Consider the following 23,001-nt stretch of genomic DNA (forward strand, 5'->3'; position numbering starts at 1 on the left):
AAGATCATGAAGTCTGCTCCAGAGTCCACATCCTTATCCATCCTACTGTCTCTCACTGGGCATAGGGGGATACCATCAACAACTTTAGCTGCCCGGAAGACAGGGCTTGCATTATCATGACTAGCTGATCCCAATCCCAACTCATTGATTTCATTTATTAAATGAATAAATTCATGTTACTGGCTGTTCTAGTTTGCTAGCTGCTGAAATGCAATATACCAGAAATGGAATGACTTTTAAAAAGGAGAATTTAATAAGTTGCTAGTTTACAGTTCTAAGGCCGAGAAAATGTCCCAATTAAAACAAGTCTATAGAAATGTCCAATCAAAGGCATCCAGGGAAAGATACCTTGGTTCAAGAAGGCTGATAAAGTTCAGGGTTTCTCTCTCATTTGGAAAGGCATATGGTGAACACGGTCAGGGTTCCTCTCTCATCTGGAAGGGCACATGGCGAATACAGCATCATCTGCTAGCTTCTTCTCCTTGCTTCCTGTTTCATGAAACTCCCTGGGAAGCATTTTCCTTCTTCATCTCCAAAGGTCACTGGCTGGTGGACTCTGCTTCACATGGCTATGTCGTCCTGCTCTGCTCTCTCTGAATCTCTCCTTCTCCAAAATGTTTCCTCTTTTATAGGACTTCAGAAACTAATCAAGACCCACCCAAAATGGGTGGGGACATGTCATCACCTAATCCAGCTTAACAACCACTCTTGATTAAATCACATCTCCAGGGAGATGATCTAACTGCAGATTCAAACATACAATATTGAATAGGGATTATTCTGCCTTTACGAAATGGGATTTAGATTAAAACATGGCTTTTCCAGGGGACATACATCCTTTCAAACCAACACACCGGCTTAGGACAGTGCCTGGATTATAGTAAGAAATACTTAAGTTATGGATATGATAATCATTATTAATGCCTGGATCTGAACACATTGCCACCAAAAAAAACCCCTGATATTTAATAAAGAGAGAAGCTTGGGTTGGATGTCATGACAAAAATAACAAATAACGGTACATTACATAATAGCATATAACAGTGTCAGAAACATTCTGTTTCCTGAAGCAAGAGGATCAATTTTATTTACTAACTCTACTAAGACATTGAAATATAAGTAAAATAGGAAGGAAATTAAGTTTATAATCCTCTCTTATATATTTGAAACTGGAATTCCATCCATCAGCACTTAACTGTTTACTGTGAGTTTAGAAGTGATAATATGTTACAGACTTTGAAGAAGCGTTAGAAGTCTCATGTTTTATTCAGAGAATATTCAGTTTACTTCATCCACCATTCCTGTCCATAAAATCAAAATCTGATGAGAGAATCATGAAGCATATAGAGACAAATACCATCACTAACCATGTTCCCACTAGAGTAAGGATAGGTAATTGAAAATAGTGCCCATACCTGCTTGTTCCTCATAGAAACATAGGAATTTATTCATTCATTCACCAAATACATATTGATATCAATAAATATTTTGGTTCCTACTCTGGGTCAGACACAGTTCAAGATATAGTGACAAAAGCAAAGAAAATTCCCTGTTCACATGGAGCTAACATTCTAGAAGTGAGAGACAAGAAAACGAACGATTAAATAAAATATACAGGAACATGTCAAGAAGAAAACTTAGGATGGTCAAAACTTTATTTTATTTTTCCTGCCTTAACTCCCTAAATTATTCTTCTTTATGGAAATACAGGCTTAAATGAAAGTGATGAAGGCTGGAAAAATATTACAGACAAAAGAATATTGACAAATATCATACCAAAGAATATTGACAAAACTCATAATTTTGTAGATAAGAAAATTAAATTTTAGAGGAAGGAAGTATCTTGCCCCAAGTCACACTGTGTATTAACCGGTAATCTTTCTGATATAAAATATAATAAAACTCAGTGCAAACTCACTGAAGACAAAAAGAAAATCAATTTGGGTCCTTTACCTGGCATGTCCAGTGGGTGATTCTAGGCTTCAGGCATGGTTAGATTCAGGGCTTCAACTCCTATTATGGGGTTGATGACTTGTTCTCCATATCTTAGTTTGTTCTCTTCTTTGTTGGTTTCATTTTCATTGAGGATCATTTGATAAATTTCTAAAAATGGCCACAAGCAGCTTTGAGCTTACATTCTTCCAGGCAGTACAACGTAGTTGTCAAGAGCTCTGCTCTGCTGCCATATTGACAAGTTCATATCCAAACTCCACCACTTGCTATCTATGTGAACTCAGGCACATTCCTTTACCTCGCTTTCCCTTTGTTTCCCCATCTGTAAAATAGGGACAATAAAGTAGATACCAGACAGTGTTGCTGTGAGAATTAAAAGAAATAATTCACGTAAAAGCACTCTGTTGTTGCCATGCTCTACAGGGAGTAAACACCCAGTAAATGTTAGCTAATGTCACTGTCAGTTTATCAACTTCGGTGGAAAGAGCTACCTTTTTTCCACAAGATAACTGATCCCACATGAGGGTTATGCTCATTCCTGAGCCAATTTCTGGAACTGGGGTGATAGAACAACCTGATTGGCCAGGTCTGGGTCATCGTCCTGCTGGAGCCATGAGGTGCAGGAAGATGGGTGCAGTCTCTTTTGAATCTGATGGACTGAGAGTGGGTGAAGACCAAAGTGGGGATCAAGTAAAGCAAACAGAGACTGATGCCCGAAGGGAAGAAATGGATGCCAAGCTTGCAAGGAAAATAGCTATCCACTTCAGAGGACTTTGGGCTGGGAAATGGAGAGAAAGTGAAGTGGTGTGCAAACAAAAGTTCCAGTAAAGAAAAAAGAAAACAGTTCCATGGGCACAAAGGAATGAAGAGGAGAGACACTGAGTCATTATTTCATGTCAGTTCAATGAAGAATACCCTGTGAAATGAAACTGAGTTTAACAAAAATTTTTTCTTGAATGAGGATTTTTGTCTTTTTCTGGGTTGGGGTGAATGGGTGATTGGGGGCTATTGATGCTGTGATTAAATTTGTCTTGAGAGTTTTACTTATTTCATTTTCTCTGTCCAAAATTCTAGGAAACTTCCTGAAACTTGATTAACAATCAGTGTGGCGAGCTGGTTTTATATGGGACAAAATGCACTGTCAGATCACACTTTTGACCTCACAATGTTTTGTAAAAATTAAAATGAGTTGTCAATATTGCGGAATATGATTTCTATTTGCTCTTTAGAAAAATCAAGACATTTGGCCACTCTGGGAATGAATTCCCAAATGGCAGTGGATGGAGTTGAATTGCTTCTTTGGATAAAGTCAGTGTGCTCTAGCGCCTTGCTACTTGGGGTGTGGCCTAAGGACCAGCAACATTAGCATCACGTGGGAGCTTGTTAGAAAGGCAGCTCAAGTTCGAATGCTGACCTTCTCAGCATGAATAAATACCCTGGTGATTCGAAAATTTACCAAAATTTTAGAAGTATCTAGCTAGTCCACCACATTTCCCACCTGTCCTTGCTTACAACTCTCACTGAAGTTTCCTCCTGATTCTGAAAGATCAGGAGTAGGACTCAAGTGAGAGGCAAAAGAGCAGCCTAAAGAATAACATTTAAGAGACTCTTTCAGAGTCATGTAAATGCACTCCGCAGGGCTTCAAAATTGCAGTGTCAAGACTTGATCAACTGTGAGAGTTAGGCCTCCTTAAATTTTCTGCCATAGATGCTTCTCTTGCTTCACTCCAGGTCTCCCATGGCTGGGGCCCACCGAAGCGCTTCCCACCAAATCATACCTGTCTCTGTTCCAAGTTGACCACGAGCCCTGGACATGCATGTAGTAAAAGGGATGAAATCTTGGGAGCAGGTTAAGAAACATGGAAAGTGACTTTTAAAAATTCCGTTATCAACAAATCAGTAGAAATGGTCACTTATTGATAACCGGATTGCCTGAGCACCACAGATTTACTTAAAGGAACTTGAAATGGGAAAGTCAATTTAAAATAATCATTAGACAAAGATTTCTTAAATATAACACAAAAAGCCAATCTATAGAGAAAAACAGTGATAAACTGGACTTGATCAAAATTAAGAAAAACACTGTTAGGAGACTGAAAAGACAACCCATTCACAGGAAGAAAATATTTGGAAATCATATGTCTAATAAAGGTTTATATAAAGAATCTGTTCCAAGTTGACCACAAGCCCTGGACATGCATATAGCAAAAGGGATGAAATCTTGGGAGCAGGTTATATAAAGAATACTCTAAGCTCAATAAGAAAACAAATAACCCAATACAAAAAAAAAATATGGGCAACAGTTTTAAACAGACACTTTACCAGACATAAGGATGACAAGTAAATACATGGGAAAATGTCATTATCATTAGTTATTAGGAAAATACAAGTTTGAACCACAGTGAAATACTACTACATAATTATTAAAATATCTAAAATTTATAAAGACAAACTTACTAAGTGTTGATAATGATGTAGAGCAACTGGAACTCTCACATACTGCTAGTAGAAATGTAAAATGGCACCACTTTGGAAAACAGTTTGACAGTTTCTTAAAGAGTTGAACATATACCTGTTATTTGATCCAGCCATTCCAATCCTAGACACTACACAAGAGAAATGAAACATGTGGCCAAACAAAAACTTCTACATGAATGCTCATAGGGCTTTGTTTGTAATAGCCCTAAATTGAGAATGGCCCAAATATCCATCAACAAATGGATAAATAAATTGTGGAATACCCATATAATGAAAGGCCATTTTGCAATTAAATGAATTATTGATACATGTAATATGAATGAATCTTAAAATTATTATGATGAGTGACAAAAACTAGACCAAAAAAGAGTGCATATTATATGACCTTGTGTATGCAAAATTCCATAAAATGCATTCTAAACTACAGTGACAAGGAGCAAATCAGTGGTAGCCTGGGGATGGGAGTTGGGGAGTCTATCAGTAACGGAAGGGAGAGAGTGGTTACAAAGGGGCACAAAGAAACTTCTGGGGGTGATGGATATGTTCATTATATTGATGGTGGCGATGGTTTCATGAGTGCATATATATGTTCAAATTTCTCAAATTGTATACTTTAATATAGATGTCAATTATACCTCAATTGTTTTTAAAAAGTACTATAAGGACAGTAAAAAATAAGTGCTTGCTTTCACATCACATATACTAAAATTGGAACCATACAGAAAATGTTAGCATGACCACTGTGCAAGAATAAAATGCAAATTCATGAAGCATTCCATAATTTTTTTATACCTGATCAAGTGGGTTTTACCCCAGGTGTGCAAGAGTGGTTCAACAAAAAAATCAACTAATGTAATACACCATATTAACAAATCAGAGGGGGAAAACCACTGACACAGAAAAGGCATTTCACAAAACCCAGCATCCTTTCTCAATAAAAACACTTCAAAAGATAAGAATAGAAGAAAACTTCCTTAATAAGATAAAGGGCATATATGAAAAACTAACATCATACTCCGTGGTAAAAGACTGAAAGTTTTCCCTGTAAGATCTGGAACAAGGCAAGGATGCCCACTGACACCACTGTGGAAGTTCTAGCTAGAGCAATTAGGTAAGAAAAAGAAATAAAAGCCATCCAAATTGGAAAGGAATACGTAAAACTTTCACTGTTTGCAGACGACCATATATTTAGAAAGCCTTAAAAAATCTACAACAAAGCTACTAGAGCTAATAAATGAGTTCAGCAAAGTGGCAGGATACAAGATCAACGCAGAAAAATCAGTTGTGTTTCTACGCACTAATAAGCAGCAATTTGAGGTGGAAGTCAAGAAACAAAAAACCATCCATTTGCAATAGCAGCTAAATGAATCAAATATCTAAGAATAAATGCAACCAAGGATGTAAAGGACCTATACATAGAAAACCACAAAACATTGCTAAAGGAAATCAAAGAAGACCTAAATAATTGGAAGGACAGTACATGTTCACAGATTGGAAGATTAAATATAGTTAAGATGTTAATTCTACCAAAACTGATTTGCAGATTGAGTGCAATAACAATCAAAATTCCAACAGCCTATTTTGCAGAAATGGAAAAAGCAATCATCAAATTTATTTGGAAGGATAAGTGACCCTGAACTGCCAAAATCATCTTGAGAAAGAAAAATGAAGTTAGAGGACTCACAAGTCCTTACTTTATATGCATATTACAAAGCTACAGCACTCAAAATAGCACAGTACTGGTAAAAAGATAGATATATTAACCAATGGAATTTAATTGAGAGTTTAGAAATAAATCCTCACATCTTTGGTCAATTGAATTTTGACAAGGCAGCCAAGTCCACTCAACTAGGACAAAGCAGTCTTTTCAACAAATGGTACTGGGAGAACTGGATATACCTATCGAAAAAAAAAAAAAAAGAAAGAAAGAAAACCCATATCTCATACCTTATACAAAACTTAACTCAAAGAGATTAGAGATCTAAACATTAGCGCTAGGACCCTAAGAAAATATAGGGAAGAAAATATAGGGAAGCGTCTTCAAGATTTTGTGGTAGGAGGTGGTTTCTTAGATGTTATACCCAAAGCACAAGCAATGAAAGAAGAAATAGTTAAATAGGATCTCCTTAAAATTGAGTATTTCCAATTTTGTCATGAAAGTGGAAAAGCAGCCTACTCATTGGGAGAAAAATTTGGAAACCACATATTTGATAAGACTTTAATATCCAGAATGTATAAAGAAATCCCACAACTCAACAATAAAAGAACAAACAACCAAATTAAAAAATAGGCAAAAGACCTGAATAGATACTTTTTCAAAGAGGAAATACAAAAGTGCATGCTAAAAAATACGTGAAAAGATGCTCAACATCCAGCTAGAAGTAAAAATCTAAAACTGTGGAATTGTAACCCATACCAATATCTGTTCTACAACTAATTGTTGTAATGCGCTTTGAAATTTATTGCTTTTTTGTGTATATGCTATTTTTCACAAAAAAGAAAAAAAGTGTTTGTGATGATAAAAACATATACCTTCTAGCCTCCAGTGTTCTGGAGCAGCTAGAAGGAAAAATCTGAGATGATGTAATGGTAGCCCATGACAATACTAGGCTCTGTTCTGTAACTACTTATGAAGAATGCTTTGAAAATTATTGCTTTTTTCTTTCTTTGCTTTATATATATAGCTGCATTATTCATGATTATCAAAAGATAGAAACAGACCAAGTGTCCATCAAGTGATGAGCAGATAAACTGTGGTATATACATACAAGGGAGATTATAAGAAAGCTTATAGCTTATGCAGCTATAAGAAAGAATGAGGTACTGATGTACACCATAATATGGATGAAACTTGAGGACATTATGATGAGTGAAATAAGTCTAATACAAAAGGGCAAATATTATATAGCCTCAATAACATGAACTAATTATAATGAGCAAACTCTGGGAATTAAAATCTAGAGTACAGGGTGCATGGGTGGTTCAGTGGTAGAATGCTCGCCTTCCACGCGGGAGACCCAGGTTTGATTCCTTCACCATGCAAAAAAAATAGAATCTAGGTTACCAGGAGATAAAAAGTAAGTAGAGAATGGGCAGAGGATGCTTAAAGTATACAGAGATTTTAATATGATTGATTGTAAATGGATAGAGGTGATTGTGGTACAATATTGCTTTATTTTTCTCCTTTGCACTTACTAACATACCACATGTTTTACATATTTATTTATATTATCATCTGCTTTTCCACTCTAGAATGTAAGCTTTTTTAGGGCAGGGAATTTAACTGTTTTATTCAGTGCATATATTCAGGACCAAGCATAATGCCTGGCACATATTATATATTAGCTTAATAATATTTGCTGAGTGGATGGATTCATTTAAATCTTTACTTTCCATGTGTTCACCAACATTTTAAAGTAGCACTTTCATGGCTTAGCCACAAATATATTGCATTAAATTCATCTGTGAAAAAGCACTTAGTAAAATTCTCTTCTGAGTTATCAGCTCATATAAAAGAATTGTTTGAAGATTAAAATTAAATATAAGATAATGGATGTGATGGCACTTTACAAGCTGCAAAATAGTATGTTATTATTAATAACAAGATTTATGAATAACCCTAGGCTAATTTTCTGAGTGTGGGATAACTTATTTCTGAACTAGCCACTTTGAAGTTTTAACTCCATAATGTCTAGCATCTTTAAGACAGTTCATTGTTATACTTAAGGGTTTAGGCTTTACTATGTGACAGACTAGTCCTCAAATCTTGATTTTGACTCCATACACAAAGATCTTGAAAAATTGCTTAACCTCTGTAAACTTCAGTTTTCATATCTACAAAATGTAGGCAAAAATTGTCCCAGCCCCTTTGGAATGTTTTGAAAGCAAGCTGAAATACACCTGAAAACTGCCAAGCATATAGTAAGTACTTTAAAAATGTTAGGTGTTATATCATTGTATCTTTCCCTTTTCAGAGTTTGCTTCCTAAGTCAGTATCAATTTCATCTGATATTCAGTCTCATAGCTTCAAGAGGAATTTGATTTTAGTTTTGACTCTAATATTTATAAATCTTGAAAATGATTGAATTAAAGCTGCTAGCCAGTAAAATGTAATTAATATAAGTGCTCCCAGGTAGAAAAAAATTTTTTTAAATGAGTTCCACCCATCCATCTGGGTCTGGAGAGTCAGAAAATTTAACCACATTACACACTGCTCTATTTTAAATGCCACAATGAACAGCGCTGGCTTAACTGCAATTAAATACTCCCTACTGACCACTGAATATACAGTACATCATGTCAGGAGAGGCAAAGCTGTCAGATTAGTGAAAATTCATTTTGGGATTGCTGGGTAATTTCAAGAGCTGACAGCCAAAGAAAAATCCCTGATCTCTCGTGTGTGCCAGCATATATCAGCCCTGAACAGCAGTTGTTTGGGAACTCATAACACAGCAGTACTCCAGATTCTAAAGTTAGAAGGGGTGGGGGGAAAATGAGTGATTAAATCAATGTTTTACATTACTTTTTTAAAGATGAAAGGAGATCCTTCTTGTACCCACCTTCACTAACAAATAGGAGGTGGGCTCATAAAGCTGGAAGATGCTTTTGTGTTCATCTACTTCTGAGCTAAGGATTACCGGGGGCAGGGGGACTATCTGTGTCAGTAACAGCTGGGCATTTTGCCTGACCGGTCATTTTTTCAGACTGTTTTTTTTTTTTTTTTTGGAAGTTGCTTCACTCTTGCAGGAGTCTTCAAACTCTTCACTCTAATCAGCAGCCAACACAATGCTTTCTGTCTGATGGCTTTTTTTTTTTTTTAACTTTTTTTATTGTATAGTATAGCATATATACAAAGCAAAGAAATAAAAAAGCACTAGTTTTCAAAGCACTTTTCAACAAGCAGTTACTGGACAGATCCCAGAGTTTGTTATGGACTACCATACGATCCTCTCAGATTTTTTTCTTCTAGTTAAAAAATGACCATATTTTATTTTTAAAGGCAAGTTTAAAATAGGATATATAGCTCCTTGATTGGGAACATAAACATTTATGATTGTTATATCTTCTTGGTGAATTGACCTGTTAATTAGTATATAGTGTCCTTCTTTGTCTCTTATGATGTCTTTACATTTAAAGTCTATTTTGTCCGATATTAGTATAGCTACTTCTGCTTTCTTTTGGTTACAACTTGCGTGGAAAATCTTTTTCCATTCTTTCACTTTCAATCTATTTGTATCGTGTCTGAGATGAGTCTCTTGTAAGCAGCATAATTGGATTATGTTTCTTAATCCATTCTGTTTCTTTTAATTGGTAAATTTAGTCCATTAACATTCAAAGTTATTACTGAAAAGGTGTTTCTTGATTCCACCATCTTATCTTTTTAATTTTACTTGTCAGGTCTATATATTCTTTTCCCTCTTTCTCTTTGCATTATTTAAATTACCATAGTGGTACTCTTCAATTCTGTGCCCTCCTCCAGACCTCCCTTTACTTCTTTTTTTTTCAACTGGCAGAACTCCTTTTAGTATTTCTTGTAGGGCCAGTCTCTTGTTGACAAATTCTTTCAGGACTTCTTTGTCCATGAAAACTTTAATCTCTCCCTCTATTTTGAAGGACAGTTTGGCTGGGTACAGAATTCTTGGCTAGAAGTCTTTCTCTTTCAGGATCTTGAATATATCATACCGCTGCCTTCTCATCTCCAGGGTGCCAGTTGAGTAGTGCGAACTTGGTCTTATTTGATTTCCCTTGTATGTAGTAGATTGTTTTTCTCTTGCCACAGTCAGGATTTTCTGTTTCTCTTCAACATTTGACAGACTGATTAGTATGTGTTCTGGGGAAGGCCTATTTGTGTTTATTCTGTTTGCAGTTCATTGAGCTTCTTTGACTTGTGTATTTATGTCCTTAATGAGGGTTGGGAAGTTTTCTCCCATTATATCCTCAACTACTCTTCCTAGTCCTTTACTCCTCTCTTCTCTTTCTGGGACACCAGTGATTCTTATATTTGTGTGCTTCGTTTTATCTATCATTTCCCTGAGTTCCCATTCAATTTTTTCCATTCTTTTTGCCATTTGTTGTTTTGAGTCTTTGAAATCAATTATCCTGTCTTTTAGATCACTTATCCTTTCTTCTATCTCTTCAAATCTGGTGTTGTGTGCCTCTAGTATGTTTTTTATTTGGTCAACAGAGTCTTTAATCTCTGTGATATCTGCTATTTTTCTATTTATTCTTTCAAATTCATCTTTATGCTTTTCTACTGTCTTCTTGATATCCTTTATGTCTTTTACTATCCCACTTATTTTATTATGAACATCTTTGATTAGTTGTTCCAATGTCTGTGTCTCCTCTGGTGTTTTATTTGGTCATTAGGTAGGGCTATATCTGTTTGCATTGTGATATGCTTAGTGATCTTCTGCTGTTTCCATTGCATGTAAATATCTTGATTGGTTTATTTTGGGAATTGATTTCTTTCAATAGTCTAAGGTCTTGTGTTTGCAGGATGGTTGTACAGCAGGAAGCAGGGCACGGGTTGGAGCACTCAGCGTGGTGATTTGTTTCAGGGCAGTATAGATGCAAGTTGGGGATATTACACTGATGTTTGTGAATGTGGGTACCCAACAGCCAGGGAAGATGTAGCTGTGCAGGTGCACCAATCTGGGGTGCATAACCCTGGTGTGCGCTGGTCTAAAGCATGGGGCCCTTTGTGCGTATGCATGGAGCTGTGGGAGCAGGATGGCATTACACCTTCATGAATTGGCGGCAGATGTGACCCAGCTGCGCAGGTTCACACTTTCTCAGAGCTGGGAAGTGTGGCTGAGGGCTGTGCACATGAGCGGTTCTAGGACTGCTGTAAAGTGCGGTTCCCACAGCTGAATGACATAATTGGGGACCCATGTGCATGCGTGGGCCTGGAAGTGCTGTAAACAGATGCACAGAGCTCAGGGATGGTGGGGTGAGGCTGGGCAAGGGGCAGGGATAGCCTAGGGATGGAAGTTAGAGCTCACAACCTTAATGCACTGGTAACAGCCTGCAAGGAACAGGGAGGGGGACATAGTGCTTGGGAGGGGTGCAGGAGAGGTGGGCTGGGCTGCACTTGGGGTGGGGGTGTGGAGCAAGTACGTACAGTGGGGTCTGGTGGGGTGGGAGCATCTGCAGCACAGGGAATGGGAGTAGGTGACGGGGTTCAGGTGCGTGGGGTGTGGGGTGAGTCGCTGGTCATGGGGCTGTGCTGGTGAGGGTAGCACACCCAAGGAATGTGGCCTGGCTTACTTCCTAGTCCCAGTCTCCTGTCCGTGCACTCCCGCGGCTCCATGGCTCCATGCCTCTGTGGCAGGCTCCAGCTTTCTGCCTCTCAGTTCCTCGTCTCTTCAACCAGGGCTGCCCTGTGTGGTGTAGAAGGCTCTCCCAGGTCAGCTGTGCTCCTGAATGGCCACCTTAGTTGCCCTCTTGTCCTTCTTTAATTTTTCCATGGAGCAGGGCTAATCTCGAACTATTCTATTTGGCCATTTCCCCAGAACTCTGTCTGATGGCTTTTTATGACAAATGGAAAAAGAAAAAGGGAAAGAAGTTCTCTGTGTAGATAAAATACAGAGGGCTTAAAAGTAATAGCTAATTATAATTAACCAGGCATTGTGCTAAATGTTCTCATGTAGCATCTGTTAACACTGACTTAGGTCTTATGAGGTTGGCATTCTTGAATCCATTACATGGATGTATAAACTGAGGCTTAGCAAGGTAAAGCAATATGACTGTAGACAAATCACTATTCAAAGGAGTGGCTTTGATTGGATTCCTGGCTGCCTCCCTCTGAAGCTGTGGTTCTCAACCAGGGGCAATTTCTCCCCCCAGAGGACTTTATGAAATGTCTGAGACAATATTCACTCTCACAACAGCTACTAGCATCTAGTGGGTAGAGGCCAGGGATACTGCTAAATATCCTCCAGTATACAGGACACCTCCACAACAGAGAATTCTCCAACCCTAAAGGTCAATAGTGCTGAAGATGAAAAACATTGTTCTAACACAAGGATTCTTAAGGGTAGACCCTGAACCAGCAGCAGCAGCAGCACTTGAGATTTTGTTAGAAATCCAGAATATCAGCCTCCACCCCAGACTTAACAACAGCCAGCAATCTGTGTTTTACCAAGACCTGCAAATGAGTCTGATGCAGTCACAGTTTGAGAACCATTACCCTAGGGCCATCAGGACACATGGGCTGGGCTTCACCACTCATCCACATACTCACAGATATTCAGAGTCCAAAACAAAATTAGCATCTGGGCCATCAGCTTGTGGAATTCTGGATCAATCAGATGTCCTTCCTTGTATTTGAAGCCACAAAAGGCTGCTACAAGCCTATCTAGGATCTTCGCTGCGATGATCAGGAACCTTACAGAGTGACGGGGAAGTCTAGAATTGCTTTTCAAAATGCTCAGGTGGTGTTATTAGCAACATGTGAGCAATCCTGCCACATTATGCCAGGTGCTGGAAGAGGTGCTCATATATACATCATCTCGGTCATTATCATTTATAAGGATAATGAAGATCACCATTTCCTGAGGACTTTCCTCATGCCAGGCATTCCTGATAAACATTTTGCCTGAATGATCTCACTCTCCACAACTGCTCTGGGAGTTAGGATTTTTCCATCATGCCTATTTCAGGGACAGAGAAACTGATGCTTATGACTCACACATCAGGGAATCAGGACTTGGACCCTGTTCTGTCTAATCCAGAGCTCTGCTCTAACTGGAATGGGCCACTCCAGCAAGTTTGTTTCTTGGGGTGTTGAAAGGGCAAGGACTGGGTTTAATGGAATTTCTGCCACTAAGGAAAGTCAGTTTCTCCCTTTATAAAATGAAAGGTTTGAATTATGGTGGTTCTAATTTTCTTCTACATCTAGCTGGTTATAATTGTGGCTTGTAATAATTACTCTACTGTCCTAGAATCAGCATAAGAAATATGCAAATGATTCGCATTATATAACATTTTAAAATTATCCAAGTGTTTTCCCCCAGTGATTCCGTTTCAATTCACAACTGTTCTGAGAGATAGAAAGGGAAGACATGTGGACATCATTTAATACTTGAATAGAAGTGGTAGCAAATGTTTGTTGTATTCTTTTTTTTAAGTAATTTTTTTCTTTTTTACTTTTTTGGGGGGGAGGGGGGTGGTGCATGGTCCGGGAATTGAACCCAGGTCTCCCTCATGGAAGGTGAGCATTCTACCATTGAACCACTGTTTGTTGTATTCTTGCTGCCCACCAGGTCAAATTCTGAGTGCTTTGACTTTTTTAGAGCAGTAGTGCCCCACTACTAAAATTTAAAAATTTTAAATTTAAAAAATTAAAATTTAAATTTAAATTTTAAATTTAAAAATCCCACTTTTTAAATGAGAATACCAAGGCTCAGAAAACAGACAGGACCCAGAGGAAATAAGGTACTGCTGTAAGTGCTGGTCCTGGACTTGAGCCCAGGACTGACTCCTGAACCCAAGCTTTTAGCCCTACCAGGCACGGGTCTTCCAAGAAACTGAGGCACAGATAATGGTAGGATTTCCCCAATGGCAAACATGGAGTCGCAACCCAGAATTAAAATCACAGTTTCTGTCTTCTTCCTGTGGCCCTGCTCCTAGCACACAATTAGACTCAATCCTTTCCTTTTTTTGGAGGGGGTGCACGCAGAGAATCAATTCCAGGTTCATCCTCGCCATCACTGGGGAGTCGTTCACCTTCACCCTCCTCTCCCAGCCAGTGGGCGGCACGGATATGCGTACCGCTTGCTCCCTGAAGAGCTTACTCCCTGTAAACGGACGCGTTATCCTCCTGGGAGGAGAAGCTCGTTGGTTCTGTCACTCGTGAGTAATGCGCCATAGTTCCCTGGTGGGGAAAATGCCAGAATGGCATGCTTTGGTGTGCAACTGTCTTTAGAGTAACTAATCTCCTCTTCTGCTTGTGTGCATTACACTATAATAAAAACCAAAATAGTGGCCACAAATCTCAGCTTTAGCTAAAGGGTATACATTGTAAATTCATGTTTGTTACACCCCCTACCATACATCTACCCCTCAAAACACACCTTTCATAATTCACTGAGAATGACCCAGTCACTTTATTTACCTTTGTTTTTAAGTAGGATGAATGGGAGAACAAATTTTCTCAGCCTCAGCACTGACTTTTGATATTTGGAGCCAGATAATTCTTTGTTGAGCTATTGGAAAAGGGCTGACCTGTGCACTGTTTACCAATGTCTCTGGCTTCTACCCACTAGATGCCAGTAGCAACCCCACCTCATAACAACCAAAAATGTCTCCTGATACAGGCTGTGGGGGTGGGGACACAAATGCACCCAGTGAGAATCACTGCTCTAATGAGAAGATGAATCACTATCATGTCGTAGGTAGAGGTTGGCTGAAATTATGGCCTACAATTGGAACTCTTTTTTGGTGTTTTCCCAAAGAAAGAAAACTAATATATTCCCCTATGGACCACATTCAGTCCCAAGTGGGTGCGACGTAAAATAGCTCTCCCAGATACAGTGGTTTCAGACAGCTAAGCATGCTGTCTCACCTGTAAGGGCTTTGGTAAGGGCAAGGACAAGGGAGAAGTGTTTGCAAATACTACAGGCAAACTGGGCCTGGAAGAGAGGCTGCAAGAGCCAGTGCAGTGCAAAGTTCTCATACAGAGGTTCTGATGGAGCTATTGCCCTGCCCTATCTCAGCTGCACTCATACCACCTTCACAACCTCCAAATTTAGAGGTGAGAGGGGCGAGGGAGAGAGGACAGACTGGAAAGAGTGCCCTGCTCTGGTGATACAGAGAGGATGGGCTTTGGACCTGCCTGACCTCATAGCCAGTGAATGTGGTAGGAAACCGGGCAGGTGTTTTTCTTTGATGTTGCCAACATTTAAAAACTAGGAAATTGATGGGATATTGCTGGACAGAGATGTTAAGCTTCTCAAGAAAAATGAGAGGAAATCAGAAGTTCTGGCCTTCAACCGTGCAAGGCAATTGGTGGGCTGGGGGATGGCGCTCCCTGTAGACTGACAGGGCAGGTGCTTTTCTGTTCAGCACAGACCTCTGACTCACCTGCCCCCTAGCCCCACCATCTGTCCCAGTCCCCTAGTGTCTGGACACCTGATTCCATGGAACTCCCTCAACAATTGGAAGAAAAAATGAACTCCACTTGTATTTAAGCCACAGTTATATTGGGCCTCTGAAACAGCAGTCAAACTTCTATGCTAATGCATAGTCCATAGTCAGTTAATACAGGCAGGAATAATTCCCCCTCAAAGGAGGTGCAGCCAACCACTAAGAAATCTCTGACTCTGTCCTATTACCCATTCCTCCATGAAGGTGATGAAGGATCCAGGGTTCCTCTCCCAAGCACAAGCTTCCTCTTTGTTTAATACTCCTCACCCTATTGATAGTATTTTTAGATTCTCTCTCTCTAGTTGGTTCCATGACAACGCTGTTAATTGGACTTCATTCTTGGAATGTTAGATGAACTACAGCAAGACACTGAGGCAGAGACAAGAAGAAGAAGAAGCTGGAGCAGAAGTCAGCAGAGGATAACTATCTACAAAGTCTGAATTTCCAGATTTTACCCAGGAACCTGTTTCGAATCTGCCCAAAACACCTAATAGACAGTCAAGACCCCAAAAAATCTAGCATTTCCCAAATAATCATGGACTGAAAATGTTTAAAGCAGACACAACCAATTTCCCTCCTAAACCAAAATGAAATATTAATATACCACCTGTAGCTATGATAATGCGACTTCCTGGAGAACCCACCAAAACAAACCACTTGTGAAATATATACCAAGGAAACTGAATGAAGTGACTTTCTGTATAGGATTGTTATTTGTGAACCAGGAAAATGTTGAGGATCATCTGCCAAGAACAATACTTATAGAAGAGCTGGTCTGCAGATGATCTATCTAACAATAATTAACTAGCAGGAGCCGCTGTCTGCCCAGGCCACTTCAAGCTTGATGTAAGGAAGCCAGAGGATTTGAGAATGGGAAGGCTTGTACTTTCAGTTCCCTCTTGCCTATAGCTCATCTAATAATGGCATCAGATCAAGAAAAAGATATAATAGTATCAACAAATGGCAATCATAGTTTGAGTGCATCCTACATGCAGGGTAATAAGCCATGTGTATTACACACATTATATCATTCAATTTTCATAATGAAACTATGATGAAGGTACTACCCATTCTCCAAAATGGGAGAACCTTAGCTTGAAAAAGCTAAACAACTTGCTAAAGGTCACCTTACTACCAAGGGGCAAATTCAGGATTCAAAACCAGTTCCATTTTGGTTCTTAATAATTATGCCAGCATTTCTTAAATTCCATGTGTTTATGTAACAGCTGTCATAAAGATATGACATATTTTATATATTTTCATTTGTGTTAAGATAGACAACATCCTTGAATATCACACAAAATAAACATAAAAGTACTATTAAGTTCTATTTAGACTTGTCTGCTGAAGAGTCTGCTCTTGCTTTGTTAAATGGGAGATTAATAAGTGGTAAAAAGATGTTAAATGCCACAGTAACACCAACTGATGCTTTCTCCCCTAACTAAGCAAAAGCACATAAAGGTAGTGCATTAATGGGCAAATCTATCTCACTGGGAGTGTCATTGTACCCCCAAATCATCCTAAATCTCATTTTTTTTTTTTTTTTTTTTTTTTTAGAAATGCCGTATTATGCTCTGCCCTTACCCCTTACCCAAGAGACACATGGAGGGAATGGAAATTTACTTTCTCGGACATTTTTAAGATTCTAAATTAATAACCTGGGATCTATGTTAATTTTGCTAACTCTTGCTCATGGACTAAAAATCTGAGAAAAGCATTACAAATTAAAAAATAACATACTCTTCTTCAAGATGAATTTATTCCTTAATTTATTGATGTTTCATTCAGTGACTGCTCACTGAGAGCCTTAAGGAGAGAATGAAATGGCAAGCAATATAAGCATTGTCCTGGCCACTCAAGACAGCACAGGTGAAAAGACAGGTAATTAAAAAGCAAAGACAATGGTGGGATAATATCTAAAATAGGTGGCAACATTTATATATATATATATATATATATATATATATATATATATATGTTTGACAGCTATGGAACCATCAAATATAAAACCCTCCTACTCCTTGAGTAAAAGGGGGACTGAGAAACTAGACTGGCAGGTAGTTGGGCAAAAGGTTACCTGCCCTCATTCAGACAGTTTTCTGTGAGTGCCAACAATCAGGGTAAATGTTCTTTTTGTAGATGGGAAATGGGCCAGCCTCATATGTGTTGTCTTGGATCTTAGTTTCCACCACTTATTTCCTTCACCAGGTTTCTTCCTCAAGAGAATCACAGAACCTTCTCTCATCAACAGAGAAGCAGCAGTAATCAATCAACCCATTTCTAGACTCAAACAAGTCTTGGCTCTGCTACTCACTATTTATATGACCTTGACAGGGGTCTTTCCTCTCTAAGTTTCCTCATCTGTAACAAGTAAGAGTCATAATAATACTCTTCTCATAACATTGCTGTAAAAATTAAATGAGGTAATGGACTTAACTATGATCACATAATGACTAGAACAAGTGTCCCCATAAGTTTTGTTGAAGCCTGAAACACCACCTATAGAGAAATGAAATGTTAAAAGATACTGCAGACGTAAAAGGTGAATGGTTTGAGAAGAATCATAGGCGCTGCTGAGCATGATCTAGGGAGTCTCAGAGTATAGGGACATGTGGTTTTTAATTGTATTGCTGCTACTCTGGGCTTCCAATATTGACACAATTTACACCTGTCCTTCACTATTCCAGTGTTCTCAACTGGGAATGATTTTGCTCCCAGGGGCTTTCGGCAATGTCTTGGAGACATGCTTGGTTGTCAACTGGGAATGGTCCTGACATTAAGCAGGTAGAGGCCAAGGAAGTGCTAAACATCCTCCAGCACACAGAACAGCCTCCACAACAAAGAATTATTTGGCCCCAAACATCAGTAGTGCTGAGACTGAGAAACTCACTGTCCTCTTCTGGAACAAGGTGAAAAGCACCAAACCATTGACGGCTGGTGAGGTCAGACCCTAGAATTTCTAAGTCAGGACACCTGTGCCCTAATAGAATCAGCTGAAGCAAATGGTGATAGTAAAGATATTCAAAAGCACAAGAGGAATCTGACATCAGAAAACTTGGCGAGAGGGAAGAATTGGGGCTTGGAGGAGGCTCTCTGTTCATCTGAATGTCTATTCCATAAATCAAAAGAGGACAACAAATGGGCATCCAGTCAGTGAATTGTTTGGTGTGGGTTGCTCCTTTATAGTGGAGTCCCTAACAGAGACCTAAAGTAGAGGAATGGGCTGGTTTGAGACAGTTATGTACCCCAAAAAAGCCATGTTCTTCTGATCTAATCTTGGGGGGGAAAGACTTATAGTTGGTTAGGACCTTTTGATTAGGTTGTACCCATGGAGATAGGACACACCCTACTATGGCATGGGACCCTCTGATTAGGTTGTTTCCATGGAGATTTGACCCCACCCATTCAAGGTGGGTCTTAATCTTTTTACTGGGGTGCTCTATGAAGAGAATAAAAGACAGAAAATATAGAGAAAGATCAGAGCCAATACAGAGATCAGACATCTAGGCATAGACACTTGAAGACACAGAAAGAAAATACCAGGGGAAACCACAAAGGCCCACAGGAGCTGAGAGAGCCATTTGAAAACAAAAGCCTGGGGAGAAGGACAGCAGATATCGCCAAGTGCCTACCCATGTGATAGAGAAACTCCAGACGCCATCAGCCTTTTTTTCAGAGTCAAGTTATCTTTCTCAGGATGCCTTAATTTAGATATTCTCATGGCCTTAGAATTATAACTTGATAAAACCCCTTTATAAAAGCCAATCCATTTCTGGTATATTCCATTCTGACAGCAACAGCAAACCAAAACAAGAGGATTAAATCTAATCAGAGATGGTCATTAATAAATGTGAAATTTCACATTTTTAAGAACTACAGAGGGAAGGTAGTTTGTGGCTCCTGCTCAATTCTATGACTTTTGAATAAAATCCAAAACGACACAATGGATTAAGCACAAAAGTAGAAGTGCTTCAAAGCAGAGAGGCAACCCAGAGCTCAACTTGATTACCTCTCCCTGGATGAATGAAGCTGGCTTGGAAGGCAGCATGCATCATGGTAAAGAACCTGGGCAAAGTGCTGCCTCCACCACTCAGCTGGAAAAATTCCTCAATCTTGCTAAAACACATTGTCTTCATCTGTAAAGCAGAGATGCTAAGAGCATCCCTCCTCATGTAAAATGGGAAGAGAATTAGGTGAGATAAGGCATATAAAGTGCATGATAAGCACAAGTTATGATAATAGCATGAGTTAGGCTTGATTTGGAAATAGGTACTAAGTCCCAGCAATGTAACGGTGGTAAAATAAGGCTACCGCTTGCAGCATGGTTTGCTACTGGTCTGACAGATTTGTAAGCTCCTGATGGAGATTTATGCTCACTAGAAAGCATAATAATTGAGGGAGTGGGGTCCAATCCAGAGTAAGTCGCAGATATGCAAATTTTCTATTTCCTGTATAATTCATGAACCGGAATTCCCAGTGAAACTTTGGAGACTATCCTGCCTTTCTTTGAGATAGAATTATTCTTGAAACAGAAGAAATTGTAGACAGCTCTCATTGCCTTTTGGGTAATCATGTCTTTAAGGAAAACTCCTGAGGCTTATTATGAAACAAATTGCATTTTACCTTTATCCTCAGAGAGAAGTTTTAGATGGATGGGTGTTGGAGTGAAAGCTTCCAGAAACTGGTCTTGTTTCAAAGAAAAATAATGTGCTTTCAATTTTTAATGGTGTACAGTGGATTACTTTTATACCCATTCCTAAGTCTTCCATTGGAACTCATAATAGCTATCTACTTCCACAATGGCAAAGAATTTTCCACTATAATAACTGTGATCCTTTCTCATCTAAATGACATGCAGAGAGGACAAGTTTTTGCCTGAGACTTCCAACTTTTTACCCATCTTCTCCAGGAAGCTCAAGATTCAACAATAGCATTTAGTCAACATTTACTGCATCCCTTCTGCATATGTGACATATTGTGCTAGAAGCTAGAGTTGCAGTAATGTTGAAAACATAGTTACAGCAGGATGACTTCTGAGGAAGGGGAAAGGGACCAGAATTGGAAGCAATTGTCCAAATTAGTCAGGGCTGGACCTAGCGGAAGGAGGTGCCAAACTCAAACTTGGTAATGTAAAGAGCATTTAACCAAGGCACTGCTTACATAGACTGAAGTACTGTTTAAAGAAAAACAAGAAATATTGCACCAGCAATAGTGACAGTGGGAACCATTAGCAAGCCCAAGCCTGAAGCAGCAAGAAGAAAACATGCCACCAGAACCCAGAGAGGTGGCTGTATGAAGAGGGACACCTGAGAGGATCTGTAACCTTTGTCAGAAGGACATAATCAGCCCATGAATATGTGGCAGGGAGAGGGGTGGGGGATTGTGTACCCCAAACTCTTACTGTCACCAACTCCTGATCTTCTCTGGTGGTACCCAATAGCCAATCCCAATAGGGAGCTGGAGGGCAAAGGAGCCCATGGAGGCAGACCCATTTTCAGCCTCGCAGGGCACAGAGCAGGGTGGCAAGTAATTAAATGCAGAGGAAGCACATCCCTGAAACAAGCACCAGTTAGTATGGGAAACCTAAAAGGAGTCCCTACCTCAGGCTTGAGGATTATACGAGTTGAAACCTGAAAGGCCAGCAGGAGTTAGTCAGGAAGGAGCCAAAGAATGGCATTGACAAAGGTCCAAAGGTGAACTAAGGTGTGGCTGTCTCCAGAAGTCAAAAATAAGTTTGGGGAGAGGAATGAAGTAAACAGAGATAAAACCAAAAAGAACATTGTATGTGATAACAAAGAACTCAGACTTCATCCTAAGGAAAGTGGGGAGCCATAGAATACAGTGAAAAGAGTAAAATTTTCTCAACTTTACTCCCAGAAAGTTCACTTGACACTGTCAATCTTTCAGAAAACACTTACCTGTTTGTCCCTGAACTTGACCAAAAAAAAGTGCATATGATAGACTGTCTTTTTAATCCATGGCACAGATTCAAAGTCCACTCCTCCAGCCAAAAAAACAAAACAAAACAACAACAACAAAAAAAGGTGATTCCTTTGGTTACGTGAATGTTTCCATGAGAAAGGAAGTTGCTAATGTACCTCTCTGCTAACCACAGCACGCCTGACTTGAGATAACAACCATTTCAAAAGGCTACAGGACATGACTTTGGCATTTAAGAAACAGGAGTCCTAAGCCTCTGCATCATGTCTGAGCCCACTTTAATGACCTTTCAGACTATCGGTTCAAGGAATTAGAAATAGATCAACCTTGCAAAGAATTCTAAGAAACGACTGAACCACTGCAAATCAGACAACTTTTCACTGGTTCTACCTACCCTTAATAAAGTGACCCTTCTCATTTCTTGGGAGCCTCTATTTCATCTGTTTCCTCCATTTTAGGAGCTGGGAGAACAAATACAGACTTCCTGCATAGACCCTACCTTTCGTGCAAAACAAAGGACATACATAAATAGAAATATGTTAATTCCTCATTGGTTTCATCTTTTGGATGCCACCAATCCATGGAAGAGAGCTGATTTTCATGACTCATGTGAGTGTCCTTCGCTTATTTGTCTTTTTTATGAGACATTTTTTTGCAATAAATGAATCATGTAGTATTGCTATCTGACTGATAAAATTGTCAGGTCATGGTTTGTTTGTATCTTTAGCTTGGTAAAATTTGTTCTGAAATCATGGGCTTGGGAATAAGAAACTGTCTTATCACACCCTGGCACTGATAATCACTGGCTAGACCCCAAAGTCCTGAAACAAACATGAATGTGATTCACTGGATTAGTCCATGTGTCTTTCCAGAGGATACCAGGGTTGTAGTGATTTTACTTTTCATTCTCTGGGTTCTGATTTCTGCTTTTGAGATGCAAATATCAGCAGATACTTGAGATCATTTCCTAGTAGACAACATCAAGCTATATTCCATCCTCTTGCCCTCTTCATGCTAAATGTTTACCAACATTCAGGCTCATGTTTCTGCAGAGGCTTATTTAGGGAGAACTATGGCTTTTCCATAAGTGTCCTACCCAGAAAATCTGCCCCTTCTTAAAAGAAATGCCCCTCCCCACTCCCCATCTCCCAGAATCTCTCATCTGCTCTTATGGTAGGTGTCCATCACAGCTCACTCTCTTCCTTCCTGACCACCTGAGTGGGACATGACTCAATCTGGGCCCCTAGCCACAGTTTTTTGGTCCAGGGATGGCCATGGGTTGAAAGCCATAGGCACTTGAGAAGCAGGAATAAGAAAATTCCATAGTGAGAGTTCAGACTGGATCATGGCCCTGGATCCATTTATGCCTGAAACTAGCACAGTTCCATCCATCTCATAGTTTGGTTAATTAAATAAAGCAAGGTGTCTCTCTTTGGAGCAGGATAGTTTGGTTTTCTATAGCCTGTAAGTGAGTCCTGATTAATG

The 23,001-nt window shown here is 39.3% G+C and overlaps 2 long non-coding RNA genes and 1 other non-coding gene across 10 annotated transcripts in view; 2 read left to right on the forward strand and 1 right to left on the reverse strand.

Annotated features, from left to right (window-relative positions):
- The window catches only part of LOC143644593 (uncharacterized), a 369,167-nt gene that overhangs the window by 103,088 nt on the left and 243,078 nt on the right, over nucleotides 1–23,001 (reverse strand). For 5 of the 6 annotated variants that reach the window (XR_013156775.1, XR_013156779.1, XR_013156774.1 and 2 more), the window contains one exon: nucleotides 1,954–2,275. The exons of the other annotated variant lie outside the window; for it this stretch is intronic. This is a non-coding gene — a long non-coding RNA (uncharacterized LOC143644593). The remainder of the gene's footprint in view (nucleotides 1–1,953; nucleotides 2,276–23,001) is intronic. 6 annotated transcript variants of the gene reach the window in all.
- The window catches only part of LOC143644609 (uncharacterized), a 77,622-nt gene that overhangs the window by 42,117 nt on the left and 12,504 nt on the right, over nucleotides 1–23,001 (forward strand). The window contains exon 5 of one of the 3 annotated variants that reach the window (XR_013156783.1): nucleotides 21,975–22,125. The exons of 1 other annotated variant lie outside the window; for it this stretch is intronic. This is a non-coding gene — a long non-coding RNA (uncharacterized LOC143644609). Of the gene's footprint in view, nucleotides 1–14,097; nucleotides 14,227–21,974; nucleotides 22,126–23,001 lie in introns of those variants that run through there. One more of the 3 variants, XR_013156787.1, reaches the window with a different exon arrangement.
- LOC143653511 (U6 spliceosomal RNA) lies at nucleotides 5,110–5,216 on the forward strand. The gene has a single exon (XR_013161341.1). It is a non-coding gene; the product is annotated as a U6 spliceosomal RNA (small nuclear RNA).

Source organism: Tamandua tetradactyla, chromosome 1, assembly GCF_023851605.1.
Source record: "Tamandua tetradactyla isolate mTamTet1 chromosome 1, mTamTet1.pri, whole genome shotgun sequence".
NCBI classification, from domain to species: Eukaryota; Metazoa; Chordata; class Mammalia; order Pilosa; family Myrmecophagidae; genus Tamandua; species Tamandua tetradactyla.